Below are 13,070 nucleotides of genomic sequence, written 5' to 3'. Positions count from 1 at the left end.
GGATCTGCAGTAGGTGACTGACTCCTCCTCAGAGCCAAAGCCAAGTTCTGAGTCAGGTTGCAGAGCAGAGTAGCTTGTCATTTCCATGTACCCATCTCTCACACTCAGAAGAATCCAGCCTCCTCCATAGAGTCTGGGAATTGTTAACACATTTCCTGAAGCTTTACAACTGTGAGTCATTGCTCAAAGTAACTCTTCCAAGCTGCAAAATCATCTGGTGTACATGACCTCTCCCCAGCTCCCACTGAAATAAAAGGCACTGTGCTTTCATTTAAATATTTGAAACTTTGATCTTTTTGGTACTTATGAAGGTCTCTCAGCAGTGTCCTCTCAGATGCATTTGTGTCATACTGTTTAGTGGGGAATTGTATTCTCAGATGTAACATTCAGTGCTTGCAGCGTGGTTTAAAAAACTGGACACTCTCAGGTATCCTGTGGAGCCTGGATCTCCTACATTTGAGCAGCTCTCCATCATTTTGTTCTTCAGTCATAGCCCCTCTGAACTGAAGAGGAACACTGGCCATGAAACATGAAGATTGCCATCCATAATTTGGAGGGGTCCAAAGACTCCTTTACAAACCACGTTCACTCTCCATGTAGACTATGAGCATGGAAAGGTTTCCATGTCCCAGACATGGCTAGGGAAGACACAACCCCCAAAACATGGGGTTGGCATGGTATTAAGAGCTGGTCACAAGGATTGTAGATACCCAATACTCGCAATGCTGTTCTTGAGAGGTGCACAGACATCACCACAGAAATGATGGCTTTGATCCTGGGACACAAAGGGAACACTGCTGCTCCACATCCTTTCTTTACAGGGAAATCTATAATACCATGGGCCAAAACCAGCATCTTTCATCAGATTTGCTAAGCATCTCCCAAAGGTATTGATAATGGAAAGTACCACACTGCTGTAACGGTATCAGCAGTGCTTGCTTGTCCAAGACATCGCCAGCACAACGAGGGACTAACTGCTGAGGCCTCAAAACCCTTCAACAGCATACATTAATCCTAGCAGTAAACACAGAGGTTTGCTATTTCCTTGAGTAAACAGTCTTGCTTACAGGCAATTAACTCAATAGCACTGAATCAGGTGTTGCAGTTCTCAGCTGAGCCATGGCCTCATCTGAAGTTTTGAACTGAAAACTTTGCAGATTCCCAAGAAGAACTATTGCAATAGGCATTGCTGGGGCTGGTAAGTGTGGCTGGGCAGCTGCCAGGTTGTGCTCTCAAGGTGGCCACAACTCCTGTAGTAATGGCTCTGCTGGTGGCACAGCAGCACCAGCACACAGTGAGGAGGAACCTCGGGACAGGGCAAAACAATGTCAGGAACATGACAATGATTTGAGAAATTCACTGAAATGGGAATAATTTCTCTCCGTTATGTTAGTTCTGGGACATGATAATTTTTGTTCTGTTCTCCAGGTTTTCCAGTCATCACTTTAGGAAATTTAAAACAATATTGGAAAAAAGAAATTAATTTTTTTGATTCAGAGCTCCATTTAGTTCACGGGTCCAGATAAGCCCAAGCTGGAGAGACCAAAGATTAGAGATGGCCTCCTGAGACTCCCTGACCTCCTGATAATCTCTATTAGCATTTCAGATGTAAGGCCAATAGCTGTGGCTTGCTGAGTGACAGGGAAACAAAGGCTTGATCTCCTAATTCGTGTTCCACAAAAGCTACCACCTTAAAAAAGGCCCGATACCAATGCACCTGGCCTAGTAGAAAGGATAAGACAGTCAAACTGCCTTTTTGGGTTTCATTGTAAAGGCCCCCTGCATGCAGGTCAGTAGGTAGGAAACAAAACTAATTTTCTCCTTTAGCATAGCATAACAATAGAGTAAAATGTGCTCTTAGGCAGCTACTCAGCATTCACCAGTGAGGGCACCCCACTCTCTTAAATACTAGATCAGAAAGAACAGCAGAGTCCTAGGCAGAGAAATGTTAGCAAGCAAAATATGAAAAAGATGGTATTACTCAGAGTTCATCAATCTTGTCTCCTTGTCATATACAGGTACAGACTGGCCACTGGGCATCACTGCAGCGTTAAAAATTCTTTTGTGGGCCCTGACCCCTATCTGTCTGAAATAAAGAAATTTCCCTTTTCCCACCACCCTGGAATATCCCAAAGCATCATGTGTTGACCAGATGAAGTTTGCCAGCAACTTGCCTCTGGTCTTTTAAGTTGTGGTTTCTTTTTGCTCCCTAGAGTGAGAGCCATGCTTGGAGGAGAATGAGAGATCTTATGAGGAAGACAAGGTTGACAAACCAGAACAAGCTGGGGCTGTCTTCTCCTGCTCTGAAGAGATCCTGACCACAGTTGTATAGGTGAGAGGATACTCTGGGAGATTTTCACTTAGTGTTGGGAGGAGGTGGTAGAAGCTTTAGCTCTGGTTGTTGCTGTCTGGAGAAGACCACTCCTTACCTTATTTCCATTGCATATGCTGGTCCTGGCTAGCAGTAGTGTGTGCTTCCTTAGTGCCCAGATCCCAACTGGATGTAAAAATCATGGAAACATTAGGGTCACTAAAATAAGGAGCTTCTCCCCAGCAGGGCAAGGGGATGATGATAATTAGCCAGAGCTGTCTATAGCCTAGTTATTTGTCTTTCTTCTCCCTCCTAAGCATTGCAGTCAGCACTAATGTTCTCTTTTGTCCACTTTCCCACCTTTCCTCCAGTGGGACCAACCATATTGTACCTGATGTGTGTTGGGATGGGACGGTCAGGATCAGCTGGATGGTTTTGTCAGAGGAAGGAGAGATGAAGTTTGCTGAGTGTGTGCTTATGGGTGGGACCGTTTGTTGTTGTAGATGAATATTTGGGTCAAGTATGAGGTCTTATTTCGATTAAGGGATCCATGCTCCTCCCTTGGGCAACTTTGTCTAGCAGGTTGGCTGCAGCCTGGCCTCTGAACTAAACTGTATTGTGCACGTCCATCTGACAGTTCTGCTTGCACAGATATTCCCTGTGCACTTGCCAAGTCCTCCCAGCTAGTCTGGTGAATGTGTAGTGTTTGTGCGTGTAATCAGGTAACAGGAAGAGCCTGGGTATCCAGGCTCTTAGTCACCAAAGCAGGATCATTACATGGAACTGTGCACCTCCCTGTATGTTTTTTCAGCTGAGGTCTCAGTAACTTCCAGCAGAACAGCTCAAATGTGTTTAAGACCTCCTCCAGTTTTAGAGGGGGTGATGGTGGGGAAACAGCAGTTGTTTAAGCACTCAGGAATGTCCTATTGTTCCCCTTAAGACAGCCTCTACATACCTTACAAAAAGCATAAGGGAACTGGGAATCTTATAATTACAGCTGGAAAAAAAATCCTCTGTAATACATGGAGTGATTTTTCCAGCTGGGAAAAGGTTGGTTGGGGCCCAAGCATATGTAACAGGAGAGCTTCCTCCTATTGTTTGGGAAACTGAAAGAAACACAAAGCAGAGAGAGATCAAACAGCTCCATCTAAAATAGATGGTGAACCAGCTGGGGAAAAAATACAAACTCCTGTGAACCTTCCCTCTAAACCTGAATAGAACCAGCACTTTTATTTCAGTTTCAGAAAAGTTCTGTCTCTGTAACTTTCACTACACTACCCTACACTAAGAATCATACCAGCCTCCTATGCACAGCTCTGCACCAAAAGGCACGGTGCCTGCAGGGGACTCTGCAATTCCCACAGAATACACACCCAGAGCTCCCTGCCACTTTGGGATGGTTCAGTAACCCAACAAAGGGCAGCAGAGGCTTGACTCTCACAGCCCCTTCAGCATCCCCATAGTCATCTGAGCTCTCTAAGCAATTATTTCTGTTTCCCTTACTGGGGCAAAGGAAAGTTCCAGTAGCAAACAGGAGGTGTTCAGGTCTTGGCTCACACGCACACAGTTAAGACCAGTGCCAGAGCACCCTGCCTGGTGCACTGAGGTGTGGTTTATATTACTCCTCTAACTGCCCAGTTAAATAACATTACAGACTGCTACTAAAGACTTGTCATGAGGCACATTATGAGCTGACACTCAGCTTTCCCAGACAGACCTCCACCTGTACCGAGGTCATTTAGTTGCCAGAAGCCTGCTCCAAAGTAAGAGGCTGTTTGACCTGTCTTCAGATTACGTCTTTTTCCTGCCCATGATCTCCTTCTCCCTCCCACCATACAACTCAGAAAAGTCTTTTCATCTGGCTAGATTTTGAAACCACACAAGAAGATCACTGGTTATCCTGACAGTAGCAGGGAAAAGCATTTCTACTGGAAAAATAAAAACATAACATTACTCCTGAAGTTTCTTGGAATAGGAAAGGAGGTAAAACACAGATCCCACCGTTCATTAACACGCTCCAATCACACAGGATCAACAGAACCTAATTAAAAAGAACAACATCTACTGCCTCAAGCAAGTTACTGATCAGTTCTTTTCTTCCACATATAAGTGCTAATCCTCCCTTTTAAAGGCCCCAAAGCAATACAATTAAGGCTTCTCTCCTGCCCTTAACAGGAAGAATTTATAATTAAGCCTTAAAGGAAAAAAGGGAAAAGTATTTTTCCTTCCCCTCAAGGACTACCCCATCAGCTTTAAGCAGATCTTGGTGTAAGTGCAAGCACCAGAGCTGCCCCAGGCTGGGCAGGAAGGAGGAGGTGGAGTCCTGTTTCCCCTCTACTGCCCAGAGAGCTCTGCTGTACTGTTTTCAGCCAGGACTTCAGAAAGCCAAGAGGGATGCTGCCCAGCTGCTGGGACTGACAACAGGACACTGAACCGCCCCTGATGTTTGAAAAGGCAAGGCTTTTTTCTCATCTAAAAGAAACAAGTTAAAAATTAAGAAAAGCACTTGTATGCTAACAGCGATGTCAAATTAGCCTTGATCCAAGACCTTTGAAGACTCCTAATCGCCTGTTTTCACATTAAAGCTTAAGAGTAGCTCTAAGTAAAGTTAGATTTTTTTTCCCCCTGAATTTTTGACCACCTAGGCCCTTTTATTTTTTTTCCAGTTGATATGAAGTTTCCATGTTCTCATTCACCAGAAAAATGCCACCTACCCTTTTCTGTTTCTAGGGCAAGAAAGGCAAGTTCATGCACAGCATCATTAGCAAGGCCCATTTGTGTAGTGCTTTGGCATCCTTGCTTTCCAGTCCTGCCACATGAGCACAGCCGTACCTTACCTAGTGACTTAGGGACAAGTGGGCAAGTCCCAGCTCCTCAGCAGAGTCAAAATAACTGCTCTGCATCTCCAGAGAAGCAGCTGCAGGATCTGCATTGAGTGAGCTTGGAGCTTAGGTCACTACTTTTGAAAGTCACTATATTCATTAACAGAAATGTCAACATCTCCCAGCAGCAATCCTGCCTCAGTCTGCAGCCCAGGCCTTGACAAGGTCTCCAGTTTGTCTATGGCAGACAAGTAACACCAAACACAGAAGAATTTCAGAGTGAGATGAATTCAGAGCCTTTGGAAAGCTTGCACAGCCACTGGGGTAGTTTTTGCCTTGCAAATAAATTCTTACAGCTAGGGTCTCCAGGGGAAGGGGTCCCACCAAACAAATTGGTTTGACAGTCACTTTATTGCAATCTATTGATTTCATGCATGGCTGACACCTTCCTTTGGCACAGCACAGAAACCACGAGCACCACACACAGAGCTGTCCCAGTTGCCACAGCAGCAAATCCCAGAGCCCAGGGGGCTGCAGCATGCACAGCTGCTCCTGTGGGGAGAGACACCCCAATGAATGCTCCCAGTGAGCACAGGGATGCCTGAGGGACTCAGCTTTTCTGCAGAAAAGCCTTAGACCAGGCCCCTTCCCCTGCCCTGCTACCACTCTTACCAAGGCCATCCTTGGCTGCGTCCTGTCTTAGCTCATGCTGGAGGAAAATACAGGGCCTTTGCTGGAGACATGGGAAGGACCTTCCTGAAAAGGAGGCTCAGCACCCCTTTTACCCCCTACAGAGCAACATGAAGGTTGTAGGTAAGAAGAGGTAGAGTTCTGAAGGTCAGCAAACTTTGTCCAGGTCAGCTTCCCAACACACGGAAAGTGCTGAAGGCATGGTTTCCATGTGAGCCCACATAAAGCTAAGAGGCCATGAAGACCTCTGACTTTTTGGCATAAGAAGAGCCCTCGGTCAGTGGAAAGGAGCAGGAAATGCTTTCTCAAGATGTCCATGCCTTAAGGGAATTACTCCATGGGCTACATGACTCCTCCTCCCCAGCTTGGAGACTAGGCCCTTGCTGCCCCTTGGCGAGGGAGCAGAAGGCCAGGGCACCTACTGACTCTGGAAGGACAAGAAGGGATGCAGGACTCCTTTACAAACTGGTGGCACACGGAAGCACTGCAGTGCAGGTACACCTAGAGAGAAATGGAACAGCCTGAAATCCCTCAGGCACTGTCTGGGGCCTGGTGATATCCTAGTGTGCTGCACTGACCCCAGCCAGCAGCTAAGCGCCCACACAGCTGCGTACTCACTCCCCATACTCTGCCCCAGCAGGGCAGAAAAAGAATAGGAAGAGCAAAAGCAAGAAAACCTGTAGCTGGAGAGAGAAGACAGTTAAAGAAGTGAAGGAGAGGAGGAGAGGGAAGAAAAGACCTAAAGCACAAGTGATGTAAAAGCAAGTCACCTGCTCTCCTCCTACAGGCAGGTGAGTGCCCAGGCAGTTGGGGCATCAGCTATGCTGGAAGATGAAATCCCCCAAAGTTTACACTGCTGAGCATAAAATCATGCAGCATGAAACAATCCTTTGGCCACTTTGAGTCAGCTCTGCTGCCTCCCAAGTTCTAGCCTGTCCCATGCCTACTCACTTGGGGTTGAGAAACAGCAGAATGAAGATAAAGTTTTGGTGTTCTGCAAGTGCCATTCAGCAGTCAGCAAGAATATCTCTTTCAACACTGTTTTAGGGACAAATTCAAAGCGACAGCACCATATGGGCTGCTAAGAGGAGAGGTAGCTCCATACCATGGGCCTGGTCCTTAAGGGGGAAAGCAGGAAGGTCTCTTCGGCTTGTTTCACACCCAGCCCGTAGCCTTGGAGCCCTCTGCTGTCCGCTCCGAGGCAGCTTTGAAACCTTTACACCATACACTTTCAAGCTCGGCATTACAGCACTTCTCCCTGACACCTGCAATACTGCTGCCCGGGCACCACTTCACTGGGAACCTTGTTAAGTACAGCCGAGACCAATTTTGGGTATTAGTCGATGCCAGGAGAGCTAAGCAAACAGTAGATGGCAGGGTGAATTTCATGTGACTTAATTGGAGGGGCTCAATGAGATTCAGAGCCCAGATGCTTAAAAATGTACTCAAAGTTTATTTCCAAGTAATTTTGGGCAAGAAATGTAGTTTAGATAATATTGATTAGTGTAGCTAGAGCACACATCCTAAGCTAATTCACCAGACAAACTAGCACTTGCTTAGGTACACTACTATCCTTCTAGTAGTTACATTTTCTGTCACACTCCAAAAGTGATGTCTCTTACTTCTACCACATTCACTTCAGGGAATGAGGTTTTTGGCATTAACCTCTCCCCTTCTATTTCAGCAGGGGATCTTCCTAGTCTTGGCCCCATTCCCCCAAGGAGGCCAAGAGACTCATAGTCATGAAGTGGTTCTTATTGTTCACACATTTTACTTCAGTATGAAACTAGGCAGGCAGGACAGGATCTTACCAGCCCAGAGAGTTTCTCATGGGAAGTGGAGTCCACAGAGGTGAATGTGTAGAGAGTGAAACCCTGGTAATGAGAGGGCAACAGTAGTCCTGAGGTGAAACTTGGAGGCATCAGCCATGTCTGATAGTTGTCGCCTGCTTAAGGGCACCTGAGGAGCAAAGGTAATCAATGAAAAAGAACCAGTTATTCCATCGACCCAAAGTTTTTACAAGTCACTTACCCATCCACCAAAATTGGCCACTGCTGCTGTTGCTGGGGGCTGGTGCTTGGCCCAGCAGTGGTGCAGAACTAAATCAGGTCTGGGTCTGTCCTCTGAAGGATCTTGACCTCTGCATAAACAGGGTCTGTCAGAGCCTTCACAACAGGATAGTCACTGTCCATATAGTAGGAAGTATAGCTTCCATCTGGGACAGAAGAAACCCAAGAGCCATTTAAGAGCAGCAAGAAGCAGGAATAGGCATCCTTTAGAGCCATATCAGTAAGTTCCCACCATGGCAGGGAAGCAGTGCTGGGTTAACCCATCAATACTCCACTGTTAGACATCAGAGACCAGAGCCCTGCTCCGAGAGCCTTGAGCAGGTCCTGAAAACCTCTCCTACCTGAAGCAACACACAGCTCCAAACACAGAGGACCTGGCTGGGACACAGCAGGGAGTGGTGGCAATGCAAAGACCTGAACACTCAAGGGAACAGAGCTCCCACTGATGGAATAAGTACATCGGACATATAGCCTGGTGGGAAAGGAAATCTCCAAATCAGGCAAATAAGACAAGCCACTCTGATATCCCCTTTCTCTAATATGGCAACCTATCACCTGCTTTAATTACTTATATCCCCTTTCTTCTGTCACTTCCTTTCAACAAGTACTTGAAATTCTCTTTAGGGTTTAGATTTGAGAATCTGCAGATTGTTACTGATCAATTCCAGCTTTATTCTTACTAATTAGAGATACACTGGTCTTTAACCTACTCCAGGGCCCTCATGTGAAATCAGAGGTTGTGACAAGCAGGAATTTCTCTAGTGACATTGAACCCAGGGACACCCAGCAACATCAGCCCCAGGGTAATACCTGAAAGTGCTATCCCTAGTGACAGAGCCAAGGCTCCCAGTCTTCACATCCTTGCTTGCCACTGACTCATTCTCATATATGGCCTGGTCTGCATTCATCTGGAATGACAGATAGGAACCATCACTGTGGTAAAGTCAGGTTGGATCAGTATGAGGCTGGAGAACAGCATTTGGTGTGTGCAAGTCTGTAGGATGTCCACTGAGCAGCCAAAGCCATGGCAGGCTGTTCCAGCTCTTCCAGCCTAGCAACAGCTGCAGCTCTTACCTGAAAAGTAGTGCCACAGGCAGAGACTAGAAACTGGTACACAACAAAGGCATTGTTTGTTAGGACAGGGACACAGCCAGTACTGTGTCCACTGGCCAGTTGCACTGAGCCCAGGGCAACAGGTGGCAGGGTGACATCTCGAGAAACAGCAATGGAAAACTGGCCATCTGGTGTGCAATGAGCTGTCACTGGAGAAAAAGATGGAATCAGCCTCAGAGATAAGAGAGATGGGAAGGATGCTCTAAAATCACAACCAAGACAAGACCAGCAAGTCCTGCAAGATGTCCTGCCTTTAACCCACAAAACAAGTGCTAAGTATGGCAAGACAAGTGCAGCCAGTTCCAACAACAACACCGATCCTGGGCATAAAACCAGGTGTGTTGCAATAGAGTGGAAAATGCTGGACACTTGACTGGGACATGATATTCCTGGCAGCCAAAAACATGGCCCTGAGCCACCTGCAGGAGTGGTACACACCACTGGCTTGCCCTGCCAGTAAAATCAGAAATCCTGTTTTGCAGGAGCTCAGGAGGGAGGGAGAACAGGTGCTCAGGTTTACCTGTGTTACCAAAGTAGCAAGGTTTCACCCGGTCTCTGGGGTCATAGCAGCAGCCTCGTGCTTCACAGTCTCCCTGGCTGATGGGCAGGGAGGCACACGGCAGCCGGTCCTGGCTGTGAACAGCCAGACAGACACTGGTGCTTGGAGCATCCAGGGCTGGAAAAACCAGCAGGTCTTTGCAGATAAAGCACAAGAGCAGGGGGACAAAGACATGAAGGACACAGGCTGAAGGTGTCCTGGTGATTCTGCATACAAATCAAGGGAAGTGAGAGTTAGGTGAGGGTCAGCCACATGGCCTGGATCTGGCAGGGAACCCTGCTCAGGAGAGACCTGCATTTCCATGGAGCAGGGACTTCCCCTGAGGCCATGTACAGGAAACTGGACCTACATTGGATCTGTCAAGATAAGGCATTCTAGATTGACTCGTGGTAATTAAGAAAACCATTGTACCTAGTCTCCAGTTAATTCACTGAACATGCTGAACTCATGTAGCCAGAATATGGCTGGGAGACATGATGTACATATTCACCTGCTGACCCTGCAGAGAGGCACAAGTCCTTAGCAATTTGGTGGCCCCTATGTCCAAATCTTTTTTCATGGAGATTTCTGCCCAGCCGTAAGTCCCCTTTCCTAGCCCCCAAACTGACTAGGAGCAGCCATCTGAAAGGAATGGTACTGATCACCAGAAGATTCTGACAGGTGCTTGTATCTTACCAGGAAGGTCCACAGGGCACCTGAACAAGAGTCTCTTCATGAAGAACCTTTTGCCCAGCAGCATCTATTCCTTCAAGCCCAACCAGTATAAAGTAATTGTGATCCTAGGGAAAAGCCACACCAGTCAGGACAGCCAGAGCAGCAGTAGTTACAGTCCCAGCAGAATCCCTAAAGCCCCTCACCCACTCAAAGACATAACAGCCTGCATAAAAGACTTGTATTTTCCTGGAGCCTTCTGGAGTCCCAGATACCAAGAGCCCACAGCCAAAGTCATTCTGCAGAGCATGTGCCTTCCCTTCAGTATCTAGGGAAAGAGGACACAGCAGCAGGGGCTTCAGAGTCCCACATTTCAGATAAGACCCACTACAATCCTACCTTTCTGTAGGAAATAGGGACCTAGACAATATTAGGGTCTGGAACAGCAGTGAGAGTATCCAGCAGCCAAGGCATCTAGATCCAGGCACAGCACTTCACCAAGTCCTTGACTGCTGTGTCATATAAACATCCCCCAGATGATGCAACATGCACAGAACTTCAGTAAAGTACAACAGCACTGCACATCAAAATCTGTTCCTTTCCCCTCCTTCCATGCACCTCTGCATCTGGGCAAAGATATGGCTAAAAATGCCTCTTGATATTGCCTCACCCCATGTAGTCAGCGCAAATGAAATATTCCCTTCCCAGCCTTGTGGTAAGGTGAGCTGTAAGCTTTTCTGGCCACAAGTCAGCAGGGTAGGATCAGAAAAAACACTGATAGCAGCCCCCAGAACCAAAGTCAGGGGGCCAAGAAACACCCAGAAGAGCATAGCTCCTGATGCAGCCCAAGACCACTCTACAACAACCATCCTGCTCTCTTGCTAGGCTCTTAGCCTAGTCCTTTTAAATTGTGAAGCCAGCTGGGACCAGAAATTCCTGAAGTGCCCAGGTGGACACAGCCCAGCAGTTTAACACCTTCCACTGCCCTCACCTGAACTCAGCGGAGTCTGATGGTGCTCTTTGAAGAAAAACAAAGGGCAAGAGTTGAACTAATGTAAAGAGATGGGTCTGTATTCATACTGTAGAGCCCCAGGAGGGTCTTCAAAGCTTCTTTCCTACCCTGAGTTCCTCCCACAGCTGGAACACATAGGAAATCTGGTTGCTTCTCCCCATGCACCCTATTGCTGCTCTAATTGCTCAATACATGGCATGAGTGCAAGAAACAGTGACAATGCTCTTTTATTCTTTTAAAGATTATACGTGTTCAAATGCCAGACACAGGGTGCTGACACAAAAGCACAGAAAGAGCCCTCCACATAAAATCTGTGAGAAATCATGGAGCTCAGAAGGCCTTGCAAACCTAAACAGTGGTGATTCCCCATAAACACTCTTGGTTGTGGACTTACAGCCCTGTTTGCAGTGTGTTTGTGTGGGGATGGTTGCAGGACTGGTTCAGACCTGGCTGCTAAGTGGCAGGATGCTCTCTGGGATCCCTACCCCCAAAAAGTGGCAGGTGGGCCCCTGAGATGGGCTTGAAACACAGGCAAGGGGAGCTTCTGTGATCCCAGAGAAAACTGTCCGCCAGCAGCCATTGCCTGCCTGTAAGTGCAAGGTGTCATGGAGAGTCTCCTCCCCAGCCACACATCAGGCAGCCACACCAAGCGAATGCCTCATAGTCCATCTTTCCATGCATGTTTCTGCATTCATGCCATGAAACTGTGAATGTCCTTACAGTTCTGCCTTTTAGCAGATCCTCCAGCTCCTGGATGTCTGCACAGCACCGTACAGCATCAGTACCCTGGCCCCAGCCAGCCCTCACCACAGGCATGGTGGGTGGGCAGCAGCTGAGTCTGAGGGAGGCATTTCCTTTGCCCTTCCACCTCAGCCCACAGCCCATCTTTGCTGCACACCTGTGCAAGATGCCATGATCCCAGCTGGTCAAGAAGGTCACTGTGCCTACCTCTGCTAATTTCATGCACCAGCCAGGATGGCTGCTCCACAAAGTGTAAGACCTTGTCAGCAGCTGTGCGCAACAGGCGATGGAGGCAATGGATCTTGGCAACTTGCCTGCGTAGCTGAGGCTTGAGCTGCCCTCATGAACCAACTGTGCTCCCCACAGTGCCTGCCAGGGCACCAGGCAGCAACAGAGTAGAGACACCAGGGAAAACACTTGGACTTCGGCAAGGAGGGAGGCTTCATCTCTTTAAAAGCCTGTATGAACTGTGTATGCCCCAATCACATCATCACTGTATGACAGCCAAATGCTTCTTTTGACTGCATTACCTGCTGATAGCTGGGTAAAAATCAGTAAAGTACTTTGGAGCTATAGGGAAGTATTTTTATTATACATTAACCCATCAATACTTCTGATAATAAAAAAAAATGTCTACATGGACTTGAAGAATAATTCTACATGAAAGAACCCCAGAAGTGCTGTAGATCTGCCAAGGAGTACCTGTGCTGCGAACAGTTTCAGGTAACTGCCCTTTCCCAGTTCCTACACAAACACCAAATAGCTGTGTTTGATCATGTAGGGATGGAAGGCTCCTCAGATGAGCCTGAACTTCAGGGAAATTAAATGCTTTGTTTGAAAGTTGTTATGGAAAATGGAAAGTGGAAAGCAGCCTAGCTGAAATGAAACAAGCAAGTCTCTCTTCCTCAGAAATCTTTTCCTCACCCATTGGATCATTCTCATGCATTCCAGTGACCCAGTTGTAATCACCAGTTTAGACAGCAGCCAAGACCACCACAGACAGGAAGGACATGCAGAGGATGAAGGCAGGTGAAGAAAACCTCTCTGTGGACCACTAGTCTGATCAATGAGTGCCATGGGCAACAGGGAACTTTGTAGACAA

General features: G+C 47.3%; 2 pseudogenes; one reads left to right on the top strand and one right to left on the bottom strand.

The window, feature by feature from the left end:
* LOC131570213 (uncharacterized) overlaps window positions 1-13,070 on the top strand; it is a 1,483,036-nt pseudogene that overhangs the window by 405,109 nt on the left and 1,064,857 nt on the right.
* The window catches only part of LOC131570235 (zinc finger protein 271-like), a 558,758-nt pseudogene that overhangs the window by 359,137 nt on the left and 186,551 nt on the right, over window positions 1-13,070 (bottom strand).

Source organism: Ammospiza caudacuta, chromosome 33 (assembly GCF_027887145.1).
Source record: "Ammospiza caudacuta isolate bAmmCau1 chromosome 33, bAmmCau1.pri, whole genome shotgun sequence".
NCBI lineage: Eukaryota > Metazoa > Chordata > Aves > Passeriformes > Passerellidae > Ammospiza > Ammospiza caudacuta.
Note: the sequence above shows the minus strand (reverse complement) of the source record. Positions and strands in the feature narration are given on the sequence as shown.